The sequence below is a fragment of the Malaclemys terrapin genome, chromosome 1 (assembly GCF_027887155.1).
Source record: "Malaclemys terrapin pileata isolate rMalTer1 chromosome 1, rMalTer1.hap1, whole genome shotgun sequence".
NCBI classification, from domain to species: domain Eukaryota; kingdom Metazoa; phylum Chordata; order Testudines; family Emydidae; genus Malaclemys; species Malaclemys terrapin.
In genome coordinates this window covers 199,932,865-199,946,303 of record NC_071505.1, presented here as the reverse complement: position 1 = coordinate 199,946,303, position 13,439 = coordinate 199,932,865, and the positions used below count along the sequence as shown (strand labels likewise).

At 42.2% G+C, this 13,439-nt stretch overlaps 1 long non-coding RNA gene across 2 annotated transcripts; it reads left to right on the top strand.

Annotated features, from left to right (window-relative positions):
* The first annotated feature begins 3,089 nt into the window (after positions 1 to 3,089).
* Positions 3,090 to 12,727, top strand: LOC128823310 (uncharacterized). 2 transcript variants are annotated; one of them, XR_008441730.1, is made up of 4 exons: positions 3,090 to 3,206; positions 5,840 to 8,040; positions 11,119 to 11,254; positions 12,306 to 12,727. It is a non-coding gene; the product is annotated as an uncharacterized LOC128823310 (long non-coding RNA). The 2 variants fall into 2 exon arrangements; XR_008441729.1 differs by having other exon boundaries at positions 11,119 to 12,727.
* Positions 12,728 to 13,439: the final 712 nt, after the last annotated feature.

Here is a 13,439-nt window from a genome sequence, read left to right as displayed (position 1 = left end):
CTTGCTCTTTAACTTAGTGAGCTAAACTAGCCTGTACCACTGTTACAAACAAAAGATATATTAAACTAGATCAATCTTCCTCCTGTCAGCTGCAGCAGCAGTTTGAACAATAGAAGAAATATTGCATATAATATTGAGACTGCCACACTAGAGGCCAATAGGAAGGGGACCCAGTGACATGCCATAAATATCAAAGGTCCTGTATGTTAACTCTTCTCTCCTCAGGAGTACTGAATTATTTGAGCAGCCCTGGCAGCACCACTGCTGTGAAGTCCTGTCAAGGTTTCCAGTATAAACATAGAAGTGGTAGAAGGAGACCTTAATACATCCTCTGCATATGACTGCAGAGGGGACCCTCTATAATCAGATATCCCTTGCCCATGTGAAAGCAGGGACCCATGGATTCCATTCCTCCAAGGTTCTATGGGATCAGTGACCACATAGTTTTGGGTTTGGGGCTGGAGACAGAAGGGATTGGAACAAAGGACTGGCTGTGCTCCATGACAATATCCCTTGCTTTCCTACTAGGTGCCTGCGTGGACATTCTAGAGGGAATTAATGCTGCTTCAGATAGTTTTGTCTATACTGCAACTGAGCAAAGGGACCCAGCTAATGGCAAAAGAGCTCCTTCTGCAGGAACCCCAAACCACACCCCCTCAAGTGGATGCTTAACAGGAATCTATGGAAGGTGAGACTTATGGAAATTGTCCTGTACTTTTTTTTTTTTTTTTCTTGTGGGAGAGTGTGATCTGGCTCAAGACTATTCAAATCTTGTTAGGTTAAGCTTGTCACACAAGTTCTACCTATATGTCTGTCTGTCCACCTGTGATATTTATAGATCACCTGTCACCATGGTATTTAACCAACGAAAAGACTTTTTAAAACAAAGTTTTCTCAATTAAGCTCTTAGATTTTGAGAGACAACACTGGCATTTTCCCAGGTTTCAGATGATGATTTTTTGTCATGCTGTAGCAAGAAAATGAATATTTTAGAAGGCAGATAATGGCTTATTTAGAACAGTAAGACAGAGAGAGACAGATTATTAGGATGAACACTTGTGAGCCTGGAACTTCTGTATTCTAAATTCTGGTTCTGCCACTGAATTCCCCTGTGACAAGTCCCTTTCACTCTCTGTGGAATCCAATTTCCCCCTTTGTAAAATGAGGAATTATAATACTTATCTACCCATCTTACAGGATTAATCACTTAATATTTATAACATGCTTTGAAGAGGAAATGTGCTAATAAATATAATAGTACCTAGCTTATATATAGCACTTGTCACCAGCAGATCTGAAAGGGCTTTGTCATCTTTAATGTATTATTATCCTCACAATGCCCCTGTGAGGTAGGAAAGTATTATTATCCCCATTTTACAGATGGGGAGCTGAGAAACACAACGGCTAAGTGACTTGCCCAAGGTCACAATGGAAGTCTGTGGCAGAGCAGGTCCCCACAAGGCCTATGCTAGTGCTATAACCACTGGCATTCCTTTCGCCAATTTAAAATATGTTTTTTTAGTTGAAACTCTACTTTGCAGGTGAGATAGTGTTCTAGAAGGCACATTAGTTTGACACTTAGTGGCTCAACAACATAATTAATTAGTGATCCCGTATTACGATATTACTAACGTTGTCTCTCGGTGAGGTTACTGAGATGGAAGGGGTTCCAATGATCCTTAGCTTCTTCAAACAACGTTCTTTGGTCATATCTGGGAGTATCTGAAATTGAGATGTACGAGTAGCAGATATTTAAAAAAAACCAAAAACCCACCAAAAGAATATTTCTCATCAAACCAAAATTGAAATTTTGAAAAATTTTCAGTGAATCAAAAAATTGAAAAAAATTATTTCAAGTCAAAACAAAATGTTTTGTTTAGACAAAATTGAAATGTCCCATTTTGGCTTTGACCCCTTTAACTGTTTTTGGTTGTTTTATTACTAAAATTAATGGAAATTTTGAATAAAAAAGTCATCTTGAATAGAAAAAAATCAAAATGTTTTGTTAATGTCAAAATAAAATGTTTTTATTTGTTGGATTTTTTGCGAGGGGAAAATGGGGGGTTTGACTGAATCAAAATTTAGCAACACTGACCTGAATTCACAAAACGTTTTAGTGTTGCCTAATTTGCATTTTCTGCCATAAAAAAGCTTCAGCCAAAAATTTTCACTTCGTTCTAATCTGAAAACCTGAATCTTCATGGCCTTTTAGATTTTCTTTTGCATCTAAAAAGTCAATTGATCCTTATTTTTGCAATGCAAAGCAGTTGTGAAGGGGAATGTGAATCAGAAAATCTTATGCTGATAAGAGGTCCCTTTCCCCTTCTCAATAAATTGCTTCCAAGTAGGCTTTTCTGTAGTTGTCAAGCACAGGAAAAACTCTCTCCAAAAAAACCCCAAAGGCTCAAAACATCAATTATCACTTTACAGTCGCAGCTGCAGTCCCTTATCAGATGTATCTCCATGTGAGATTAATCTATAAAAATCAAACTGGAAGTATGACCCACCATTTTGATTTTCAAGTGGGTTATATAGGATTTCCTGCTCAAAATAGAGAGGCCTGGTGACCAGATGAATGCAGTTAATCTCCATACAGAAAAAAGCCATTCTATCAAATGCAATGAAGATAAAACACTTATGGATATTATTATCATTTGAGACCACTTACAACAAACCCTGGGAGGTGGCGCTTCTTGGCCTTACTTCAAGCAAAAATTCTGAGGGACACTGAGTGACCACAGTGCTAACATAAACACTTCCTTTTTTATTTTAAATAATGTCAGAAGTTGGTATTTATGAAAGCGAGAGACTGACAGCATAGCTAGAGCCAGACATAGCCTGGGCAGGCACTGGGTAAGCAGCCCCATACTTCTCTTCCAGTGCGCTTTGTTTTTTACCTTCTTTCTCCTATTTCAGTCTGCAGCCTGTCCTGAACAAAGACAGCTAATCATGCCAGATGTTGACAGACTGTGTGGCAGTTTTCTGATAGGCTGAGCCTTCTAAAATTCTGCTTCCCTTGTGACCTAAGGACTCTTTGGATCCAGAGTGAAAGGCTACTCATTAAGCCAGTGCAAACATAGCAGGGAAAATGGAAAATTCTGCTTCTTCACTATTCCCAGCTCTTACTGAATTATCGTTTTGGGTCAGTTGGTAGCATTTCCCAAGGCCTCCATTGTCAGGACAGGATGGGAAGCAGATGCTCACAGGTTAGTGTTATGGGGTGCTGGGCTGAGGACTGTGTCAGATGCACCAGACTTTAGATGAGATGTTGAACCTTCATATGTCTTTTGCTGACTGTCTGGGTAGAAGATGGAGATCCTATGTCACTTACTGAAAAGAGTCAGAGATACCCCATGTTCTTGTAAATATTACCTCTCTTGTTAAAACAGGTACTAATGTTCAAGTCTACATGAGACAGACTATGAAGTACCTCACTTGTATAACCATATGGGTTAATAGTTTTAGGGGGCAAGAGAAATCACAGGACCGGGGATTAATCTCCTTCTTCCATGTTGTGGACTGCTGTTCAGTTCATTAACACACTTGCCCTTCTGGCAGAGTTATGATATCACCCCACAAAGAAAGGCTGATTGATCAAGGACATCAGAGATGAGGATATTGGTTGCTTCAGAAGCAAGGCCCATGGTCCTTGCCACCTGGCATGGTGCTAGGTAGAATGATGGCCCAAAACTGGACACAGTATTCCAGATGAGGCCTCACCAATGTCGAATAAAGGGGAATGATCACGTTCCTCGATCTGCTGGCAATGCCCCTACTTATACAGCCCAAAATGCCGTTAGCCTTCTTGGCAACAAGAGCACACTGTTGACTCATATCCAGCTTCTCGTCCACTGTAACCCCTAGGTCCTTTTCTGCAGAACTGCTACCCAGCCTCCTAGTTTAGTGTCATCTGCAAACTTGCTGAGAGTGCAGTCCACACCATCCTCCAGATCATTAATAAAGATATTAAACAAAACCGGCCCCAGGACTGACCCTTGGGGCACTCCGCTTGAAACTGGCTGCCAACTAGACATGGAGCCATTGATCACTACCCGTTGAGCCCGATGATCTAGCCAGCTTTCTATCCACCTTACAGTCCATTCATCCAGCCCATACTTCTTTAACTTGGTGGCAAGAATACTGTGGGAGACCGTATCAAAAGCTTTGCTAAAGTCAAGGAATAACACATCCACTGCTTTCCCCTCATCCACAGAGCTAGTTATCTCATCATAGAAGGCAATTAGGTTAGTCAGGCACGACTTCCCCTTCGTGAATCCATGCTGACTGTTCCTGATCTCTTTCCTCTCCTCTAAATGTTTCATAATTGATTCCTTGAGGACCTGCTCCATGATTTTTCCAGGGACTGAGGTGAGGCTGACTGGCCTGTAATTCCCCGGATCCTCCTTCTTCCCTTTTTTAAAGATGGGCACTACATTAGCCTTTTTCCAGTCATCTGGGACCTCCCCCGATCGCCATGAGTTTTCAAAAATAATGGCTAATGGCTCTGCAATCTCACCTGCCAACTCCTTTAGCACCCTCGGATGCAGCTCATCTGGCCCCATGGACTTGTGCACGTCCAGTTTTTCTAAATAGTCCTGAACCACTTCTTTCTCCACAGAGGGTTGGTCACCTTCTCCCCATGCTGTACTGCCCAGTGCAGCAATCTGGGAGCTGACCTTGTTCATGAAGACAGAGGCAAAAAAATCATTGAGTACATTAGCTTTTTCCACATCCTCGGTCACTAGGTTGCCTCCCTCATTCAGTAAGGGGCCCACACTTTCCTTGATTTTCTTCTTGTTGCTAACATACCTGAAGAAACCCTTCTTGTTCCTCTTAACATCTCTTGTTAACTGCAACTCCAAGTGTGATTTGGCCTTCCTGATTTCACTCCTGCATGCCTGAGCAATATTTTATACTCTTCCCTAGTCATTTGTCCAATCTTCCACTTCTTGTAAGCTTCTTTTTTGCGTTTAAGATCAGCAAGGATTTCACTGTTTAGCCAAGCTGATCGCCTGCCATATTTACTATTCTTTCTACACATCGGGATGGTTTGTTCCTGCAACCGCAATAAGGATTCTTTAAAATACAGCCAGCTCTCCTGGACCCCTTTGCCCTTCATGTTATTCTCCCAGGGGATCCTGCCCATCTGTTCCCTGAGGGAGTCAAAGTCTGCTTTTCTGAAGTCCAGGGTCCATATTCTGCTGCTCTCCTTTCTTCCTTGTGTCAGGATCCTGAACTCGACCATCTCATAGTCACTGCCTCCCAGGTTCCCATCCACTTTTGCTTCCCCTACTAATTCTTCCCTGTTTGTGAGCAGCAGGTCAAGAAAAGCTCTGCCCCTAGTTGGTTCCTCCAGCACTTGCACCAGGAAATTGTCCCCTACACTTTCCAAAAACTTCCTGGATTGTCTGTGCATCTAGAATCCGATCATGGGTGGAAACAATGACAAAGCAATTGAGATCAGCTGACATCTGAAGGGAGAGGTGCTGCACTGAGATATTATAAATTCCTGCTTCAAATCACAGTCCAAAGTCACAGTGAAAAAAGGGGCATTCTTGAGTGAGATTTCACTCTGGGTGTTCATTTGCAATCTGGTCAGGTTATATGTATGCATGTCTAGGAAAAATTGTTACCAGCTTACCTTCTGAACCACAGAGTGATGAGAATGGGTAGAGTGCTGCAGGGTTTTGTCCATAGTTTGATTCATGCCTATTATAATGTTTATAAGATGTTGAGGAGTCATTTATATGTAATGCTGTAGTAGAGAATTACTTGTTTTGACTAATTAGCTGGTGCTGTGATCACTGACATGTTCATCATTTTAAATTCTCTGTTTCAGATTCTGCATTCCAAATGATCGTAACGCAGCTAAGCAGATAAGTGACAGATATCTATAACAAGCATGAAAGTGAATAAAATAGGAGAAACCAGATAAATTAGGAGTCTAGGGATATGAACAGCAGCTCTTCAGGAAGGTTTCCTATGCAAGTAGTTTGCTTTATTGCAGTTTATTTCTGTTTTGTCTCTCCCACACCATTCATTATCTATTAGCTGCTATTAGCCTTTTCTGTGGTGGGTCAGTAAGCATGTTAGGCCAAGATATACTGAAGACAGCTTCTCTTCTGCGCTGTTGCACTCTTCGTAGGAGCAGCCAATTTAGGCCCTTAGGGATGAAATCCTCAGACACTTCTTTAAACTTGGGTTTCACTATATACTGGTATTGTACCATCACTAGCCCATGGGCCTGACTATTAGTTGTAAAGGCCTTATTTTCAGTAATTTGATATGTAGACCTGATGGTGCAGGAATAGCATATATTAGTTACTTAATGCACTTCTAGAAAGTGGTAAGGATGGTATAAGAACATGACCAGAATAGAATAGAATAGAATAGAATAGAACTTTGATTTCTAGGGCAACCTTCCCAATATCCAATTGTGTAAGTTTTCAAATATATGAAGAGCAGCTGTTAAAAACGGTCAGGAAAATTAGCCCAGGCACAAAACCTATTTGCCTGCCCTTCCTGTAGGTGCTTTGGCAAGTAGATTATTTCATGGTTACATACTGTACAGCTGAGCAACACAAAAACATATTAAGACTAACCACATCTTGGGGTTCTGAGAGGATCACAGATCCCTCAACTTTTGCTCCTATGGTAACCCTAATACTATCAGAACCATCTAGGGAAAGAATGGTTTTGTGGTTAAGGCAATCTGGACTATGGCCTTTAGCTACATGTTCAAACTATTACTAAAATAATGCATCATATAATATTTTCCCAATTTGAGATATAATTGTACAGCATCCTGCAGTGTTGTGTACCGTTGCATGTGTTCTAGGGAGAGATAGAATCCATTAAAGCCATCGATATGAAAACTACCTAGTCGGAATACACAACACACTCCAGAAGATGAGCGCCTTATAGAATAACGGTGAACATTAGCTGGTACTCATAGGTCACCTGGGAGTGCAACAAAGTTACCCTCATAATTAACTGCCTCATCTGAATTACAGCTAAGGATGTACAGTATGTGTATGTACATGCATGGTATATTAGCTTCATAGAGTTAACTGTCTCATCCCCTTACATTACACTTAAGGAAAGCTGTGCTGTTGGTTGAAAAAAATTTAGAAACTAAACTGATAATGTTGTAAGTTCTGTTAAATCTTGTTGAAACTGGTGAGTGTAACCACCCCTCTTCATTCAGGTTCAATGTAAGAAACAATAGAGGGCCTCAAAGCCAGGGCCGCCCAGAGGATTCAGGGGGCCTGGGGCAAAGCAATTTCGGGGGCCCCTTCATAAAAAAACGTTGCAATACTATAGAATACTATATTCTCGTGGGGGGCCCCTGTGAGGCCCAGGGCAAATTGCTCCCCACTTCCCCCCGCCACCATCCCGGGCGGCCCTGGGAAAAATAAACATTTAAAAACCTTCCCCATCTTGGCATAAATCCAGTTTTGAGAAAACTTCTTTTCAAGTCACCTTTACAAGGTATCACTGGTTCTCAGCATCAGCTATTGCTAAAAGGCACTAAAGCTCATTAAAAGGGTTGGACAAATATTTTCTGTCAAAACTTTTTTTGGATTGAAAACTAGGGGTTTTTAAAAAGCAGAAAAAATCGTGGACAATGTCTGCTTTCCTTCAAAATTTGTTGTGTTTTTTTTAATTGAAAAGCTGAAATTAGTCTGCCAAAACCTGAACATGGTTTGGGATTTCAGAAGTGTGTGGCCAAATATTTGCTGCTTGCTGTGTTTGATTGTTTAAAGAAACAATAAAAAAATTCCGCTTAAAAAAAATCCAAAATTTTTGAACCACCTCAGCTTGTGACCAAACACCTGAGCCCATCCAGTCAGAGATTTTTCCAGGTTTCTGATAATCTGCTGGTTTCCTTGACTCATATCTGTCTCCATAACTTTGGGTTCATTTAGGTTAGAACATAAGAATGGCCATACTAGATCAGACCAAAGGTCCATCCAGCCCAGTATCCTGTCTACCGACAGTGGCCAATGCCAAGTGCCCCAGAGGGACTGAACCTAACAGGTAATGATCAAGTGATCTCTTTCCTGCCATCCATCTCCACCCTCTGACAAACAGAGGCTAGGGACGCCATTCCTTACCCATCCTGGCTAATAGCCATTAATGGACTTAACCTCCATGAATTTATCTGTTTCCTAGAGACTGGCTCCATGGGGTCCCTCACAAACTGGAGAGGGTTACTGTGGGTTTGTCTTTAGTGTAGCTTATGTACATATTCCACGAACTGAGCATTTGAGTTTGTTCCAGAATTTGGGATGAGTCTATGTTGTGAAAACTGACATGCTCAAAATAGCACATGTATGTGAATGGACACAGAGTGCTAAAATTAAATTAACCCAGGGCTTCTCAAACTGGGGGTCGGGACCCCTCAGGGGGTCACGAGGTTATTACTGGGGGTCGTGAGCTGTCAGCCTCCACCTCAAACCCCGCTTTGCCTCCAGCATTTATAGTAGTGTTAAATATATAAAAAAGTGTTTTTAATTTATAAAGGGGGGTCGCACTCAGAGGTTTGCTATGTGAAAGGGGTCACCAGTATAAAAGTTTGAGAACCACTGAATTAACCCCTCTGGAGCCTCGGGGAATGCAGGGGAGGAGGGTCTCCCTTGGTAGGATTGGGAAGGAGGTAGGTGGTGTAGGATATTGCTCTTCTCATATGATCCCTCCCCCTTGGCTCTCTTGGCTCTATCACTGTTAATCTAAAGTGGCTAATTTTAAATGAAGCTACCCTCCCCTGACATGAATCTCCCTATGGCACTGAAATTAAATGTAGACTATAATTTGGCATTTGAGAAGTGAAAGGGATGGTAGCCCTAAGGGAAAAGATAACAGCTTGGCTCTTTGTGTTAAATAGCTGTCTACAAGCCTCAAACTGCTGAATGAGCTTTAAGGTAGGGAAGGCTGTGCCTCCCCAAACAGCCTGGCCCTGCCCCCTATCTGACCGCCACCCACTTCCTGCCCCCCAACTGCTGCCCTCAGAAGCCCCGACCCATCCTGCTCCTTGTCCCCTCACTGCCCCCCTGAGACCTCCCCCAACCACCACTGTGGGACCCCACCCCTCACCAACTCCCCCCGCTCCCTGTCCCCTGACTGCCCCGACCCCTATCTACCCCCCTGCCAAGTCCTGACAGACCCCCTGAACACCCATGATCCAACCCCCCGTCCCCTGACTGCCCCTCCCAGCAGTGCTGTCCAGGGCCACTCATGGGTTACTACCGCCTCTCCCCTCTCTCAGCTCCTCAGCGCGCTGCGTCCATGAGTAGCCCTGGCCCCTGGACAGAGCTGCAGTGGCGTGGCTCCGGTGGGACCAGAACTCGCAGCCCCACCCCCTTACCATGCGGCTCTGACTCAGCGGGAGGAGTTCAGGCCCTGCTGGAGCCACGCTGCTGCAGCGCGGTGCTCCTGACGCGGTGAACTTAGGCGCCGGGGGATGGGGAAAGCGGGGGTGGGGCCGGGGGAGCCTCAGACATTCTCGTGGGGCTGGGGGCAGGCAAATTGCCCCACTTGCCCCCCACCCCTCCCCGGGCGGCCCTGCTCAAAGCAAAACACAGGCACATGTCACTCCTCCAAAAATATGCAAGTCCATTCAGGAATTAGCACTATGTGAGTGGAGGGTGACCAGATGTCCTGTTTTTATAGGGACAGTCCCAATTTTTGGATCTTTTTCTTATATAGGCTCCTATTACCCTCCACCCCCGTCCCAGTTTTTCACATTTGCTGTCTGGTCACCCTAGCTGGGCACTGTTTTGGGAAGGGGGTGAATGTGTCTGTGTGTGTGTGGCTGCACAACAACAGAGACACAGAAGGAGCAGGAAGCCAGACATAGCAACAGAAGCACTGGATGTATGACCCTGAGAAAATGCCTAGATAGAGAAAGCTCTTGGATAGAATGCTGGCTGAAAGAGGCTTGGAGCAAAGAAAATATCTTCTGTTTGATTCCTCCTCTGTTCAGGGAAACAGGACTTTGTAAATTCTTTGTAAATAAACAAGATTGCACCAAAGATTCTTAGTTCCATAATCAATTTCTTCCCCTAACCAGAACAACATGCAAGAGCCCACATTTTTTGCTAGCTACTTAGGTCAAAAGAGGTAACAATATAAAAACCTAGGCCAATAGAGATACTGGACATATATATATGGAACTCAGATATATATGGAACTCAATGTGTACTTACAAACACACACACACACACACACAAGCTATTCTGACACCCCATGCAATCCTATTCATATAAATGGGATATGTGTGTATTGTAAGTATGACTATGTAGAGTACACTGTATATTATCTAGCCACAGAGCACGCATCTCCATATATCTGCTTATGCTAAATTAATTCTTCCACAACACTTTAAGAAACTATCTTCGCTGCCCTTCATACAGCAAAAATACCAAACAACCCCAAAGCATTTTGCAACTGTATGATCTCTTAGGAGAGCAGGGAGATTGTATGAAAATTCAGAGGTCAATTAAAAACATGGCTACTATTCAGAGCCCTTTCATAATGTTATACCATGGATTTATAATTTTCCCTAAGGAAACTAAAAATTAATTTTCAGAGATTTGTTTTTCTTTTTTTTCAAACTGAGTGAAACAAGTGTAATAAATAACGCTTTCTAGTACCTTTGGAGATAATTGGCTGGAAAACGATAGGGTGATAATTGTTAACCAACTTGAGGTCACCTCAGCTGTACATTAGCATCATTGAGACATGCTTCTGAGTAACAAGAACATGACCTTCAGACAAACATTAATTAAATGAAAAAGTTAAAAGAGGAGTTGAATTCACAGCCCAGTATATCTTGCCACACGTTTTAATGGCTGAGCTGGTTTCTCAGACTTTACAGAGCTTTCCTCTCTTACATGCATATTTTGTAGCCAAAAGATTTGTTTGATAGTGGAGGTTTTCAATGAAAGAAAGCCTGGTTACATGGTCTAGCTTCCCGAAAACTGAAAAGAATCAGTTGCTTGTAAGGAAAGTTCTTTCACCGCCCTGCATTTGCATCTATTCCAACCTGAAGTGTCAGCTGGATAATACTCCATATTATTCAAGTAATTCAATTTTTCCTCATCTCCTTCTACTTAGGAACAGACATGGCTTCGGAGTGTGCTAGTGTGGATGTAAAATTCCAGCATATACTGCCGCCATTGAACGGAACAGGACTATCACTACTGCTTCAATAAGAACGGGATTGTGCCCTCTGTCAGTGTGCTCTTAAAAAGTAGATATTTAATGTATTGTGATGCTTGCCAAACAAGATATTCTATGTTGTTCATTATAATGGCCATGCTGATAGTTGCCAGCCAGATTTAGTCTTATAAATCTCTTGCAGTAGAGCTACACTCTGCAGTTCCTTATCCTTACAAGTCCTGGTTGGTCTCTTCAGATTCTGATTAAGGCCATCCAGGGGCACTTTCAGTATAGTGCTGTGCACTGTGGAAAAGGACTATACTCAAAGAAAGCCATTCGTGATTTTTGTAATCCAGAACAAAAGAAGTGACTTTCCTTTAAATTCACACTGTAGTCAATAATTTAAAAAACAGTAAAATTCACTCATCCCAAGGAGGTTACTGACATTTTGAGAAGCTCTTTCCTATTACTACAAATAAAAAAGGATGAAAGCACTCTGGTTTTAGCTGATTTTAAGAAAGTTTCAACACTTATGTATGTTTTTGGGTACCTATTGTTTTCCTTTAACTTGTTTTGGGTTACTTTAAAGTCAGATAGGATTCAGGATTTGTAGGCAAAGAGAGAAATGACACCCTTTGCTCTCCCTAAAAAGATATTTTCTCTTTAATTGCATTCTCTTCCTTCAGCTCTTAAGAGAGGGGCAATTAGGGGAGGAGAAACACTTCCAGACCAGTCAGCTCAATCCTCTCTGCTCTCTTCATTTTGATTCAGAAGTCTCATTGGACCAAATTCCCAATGCTGTTCTTCATAGGATGAAAATGGATTAATATTCATAGGGCAGGATAATCTGAGAGATACTCCCCTCAGATATTAGTTTTCTGTAAAAGAGTGTGGTCTGGATGTCAGTCAGTATTCTCTGTTGCTGCTGAATGCATGTTCTCATATTCTACACAGGAGAACTGGGATGTTTGGAGGAAGAGAATAAGGTAGTATCCAAAAGCTGCCCCTTAGGTAAAAGAAACTTTAGCACTCCCTTCAAAAATAAATAAATCTTAGATTAAAAAACACACACCACTATATTATTTTCTTTTAATTTGATCCTTCTTCCTTGTCTTGCATAAAATCTACCTGTTTTTTTTTAGAGACTCTGCCCTTGAATTATGGAGCTGATCACAGGCCAACACAAATCCATTTCCAGAAGAAAAAGGCAACAGAATGGAGCCAACATTAAAACACAAATTTAAAATCAAAAGACCAAGATTAGTCTTGAATTCAATCTGAGCGTCATATGTCAAAATGTGAAATAAATTAGTAAAGCCTGACACCCATATTTTAAAAATATCAGTGTGTGGTAAGATCTCCCAGATGTGGATTTGATTAGGGCCAAAGTTAGTCTGGTTAAAACCTGCAGCTAGGAAGATTTTTTTTTCTCCTCAACAAGCTGTCATGATTGAAATATTGCAAGGAGAGGGATGGGTTGAATTTCCCCAAATTGAAATTGTACCCCTGCTAATGATGTGTAGTTATGCTGAGAACCAACTGAATACAGAAAAGGTTGCTGTTATTGTTGATTTGTTTATTTCTTACTTAGGTTGGTAGAATTTCTCACAAAAGGGATAGGGCCCAAAAGGTGGCTGGTTACAACCCTCCTAATTATATCTCGAGCGAGCTGCTGTTTACAAGCAAAGTGCACTCTGGAGGCATTCAATGGGCATACACATTTCCACCAGACAAACTATGGCTGAATCATTCTAGCCAACCAAATACAGTGGTAGTTTTCATCAAACTCTGGCTTGAGCATCTAGGAGATGATCCAGAGTGAAATTCTGGAACCCTGGATAAAGACCAAATAATCAGGCTTTTATGTGGCTGCCATTTGTGGGAGAGACCTAAGTCTAGCCTCTCCTAGCCCAGGGATAAGCAGAGAGGCTGCAGCATAGCCCATCCACAGCCTTCTTGGCTGTTGTACCAGTTTATGAGGGGCCACTGTCCTGCTATGTAAGGGTACTGAGCAGATCCAGTGGCCCTTTTCTAGACAACCCTCAACATTCCCCATTGCACAGGCCTATTTGGAGTCCAGATCAGAAGAATGTAGCAGGAGTGCAGGCCCCACTGCATAAGCACTCCATCCACACATCACCCCTCTGCAGGAGTTTATGACTCATGTTACTGAGAGCTCCTTAAATCAAAACACTAATCAAGGTTTTTTTCGGATACACAGCCCTGCACAGTGTGTGTATTCATACAGAACTAACTAAACTCCCAAAGTCTTGTCC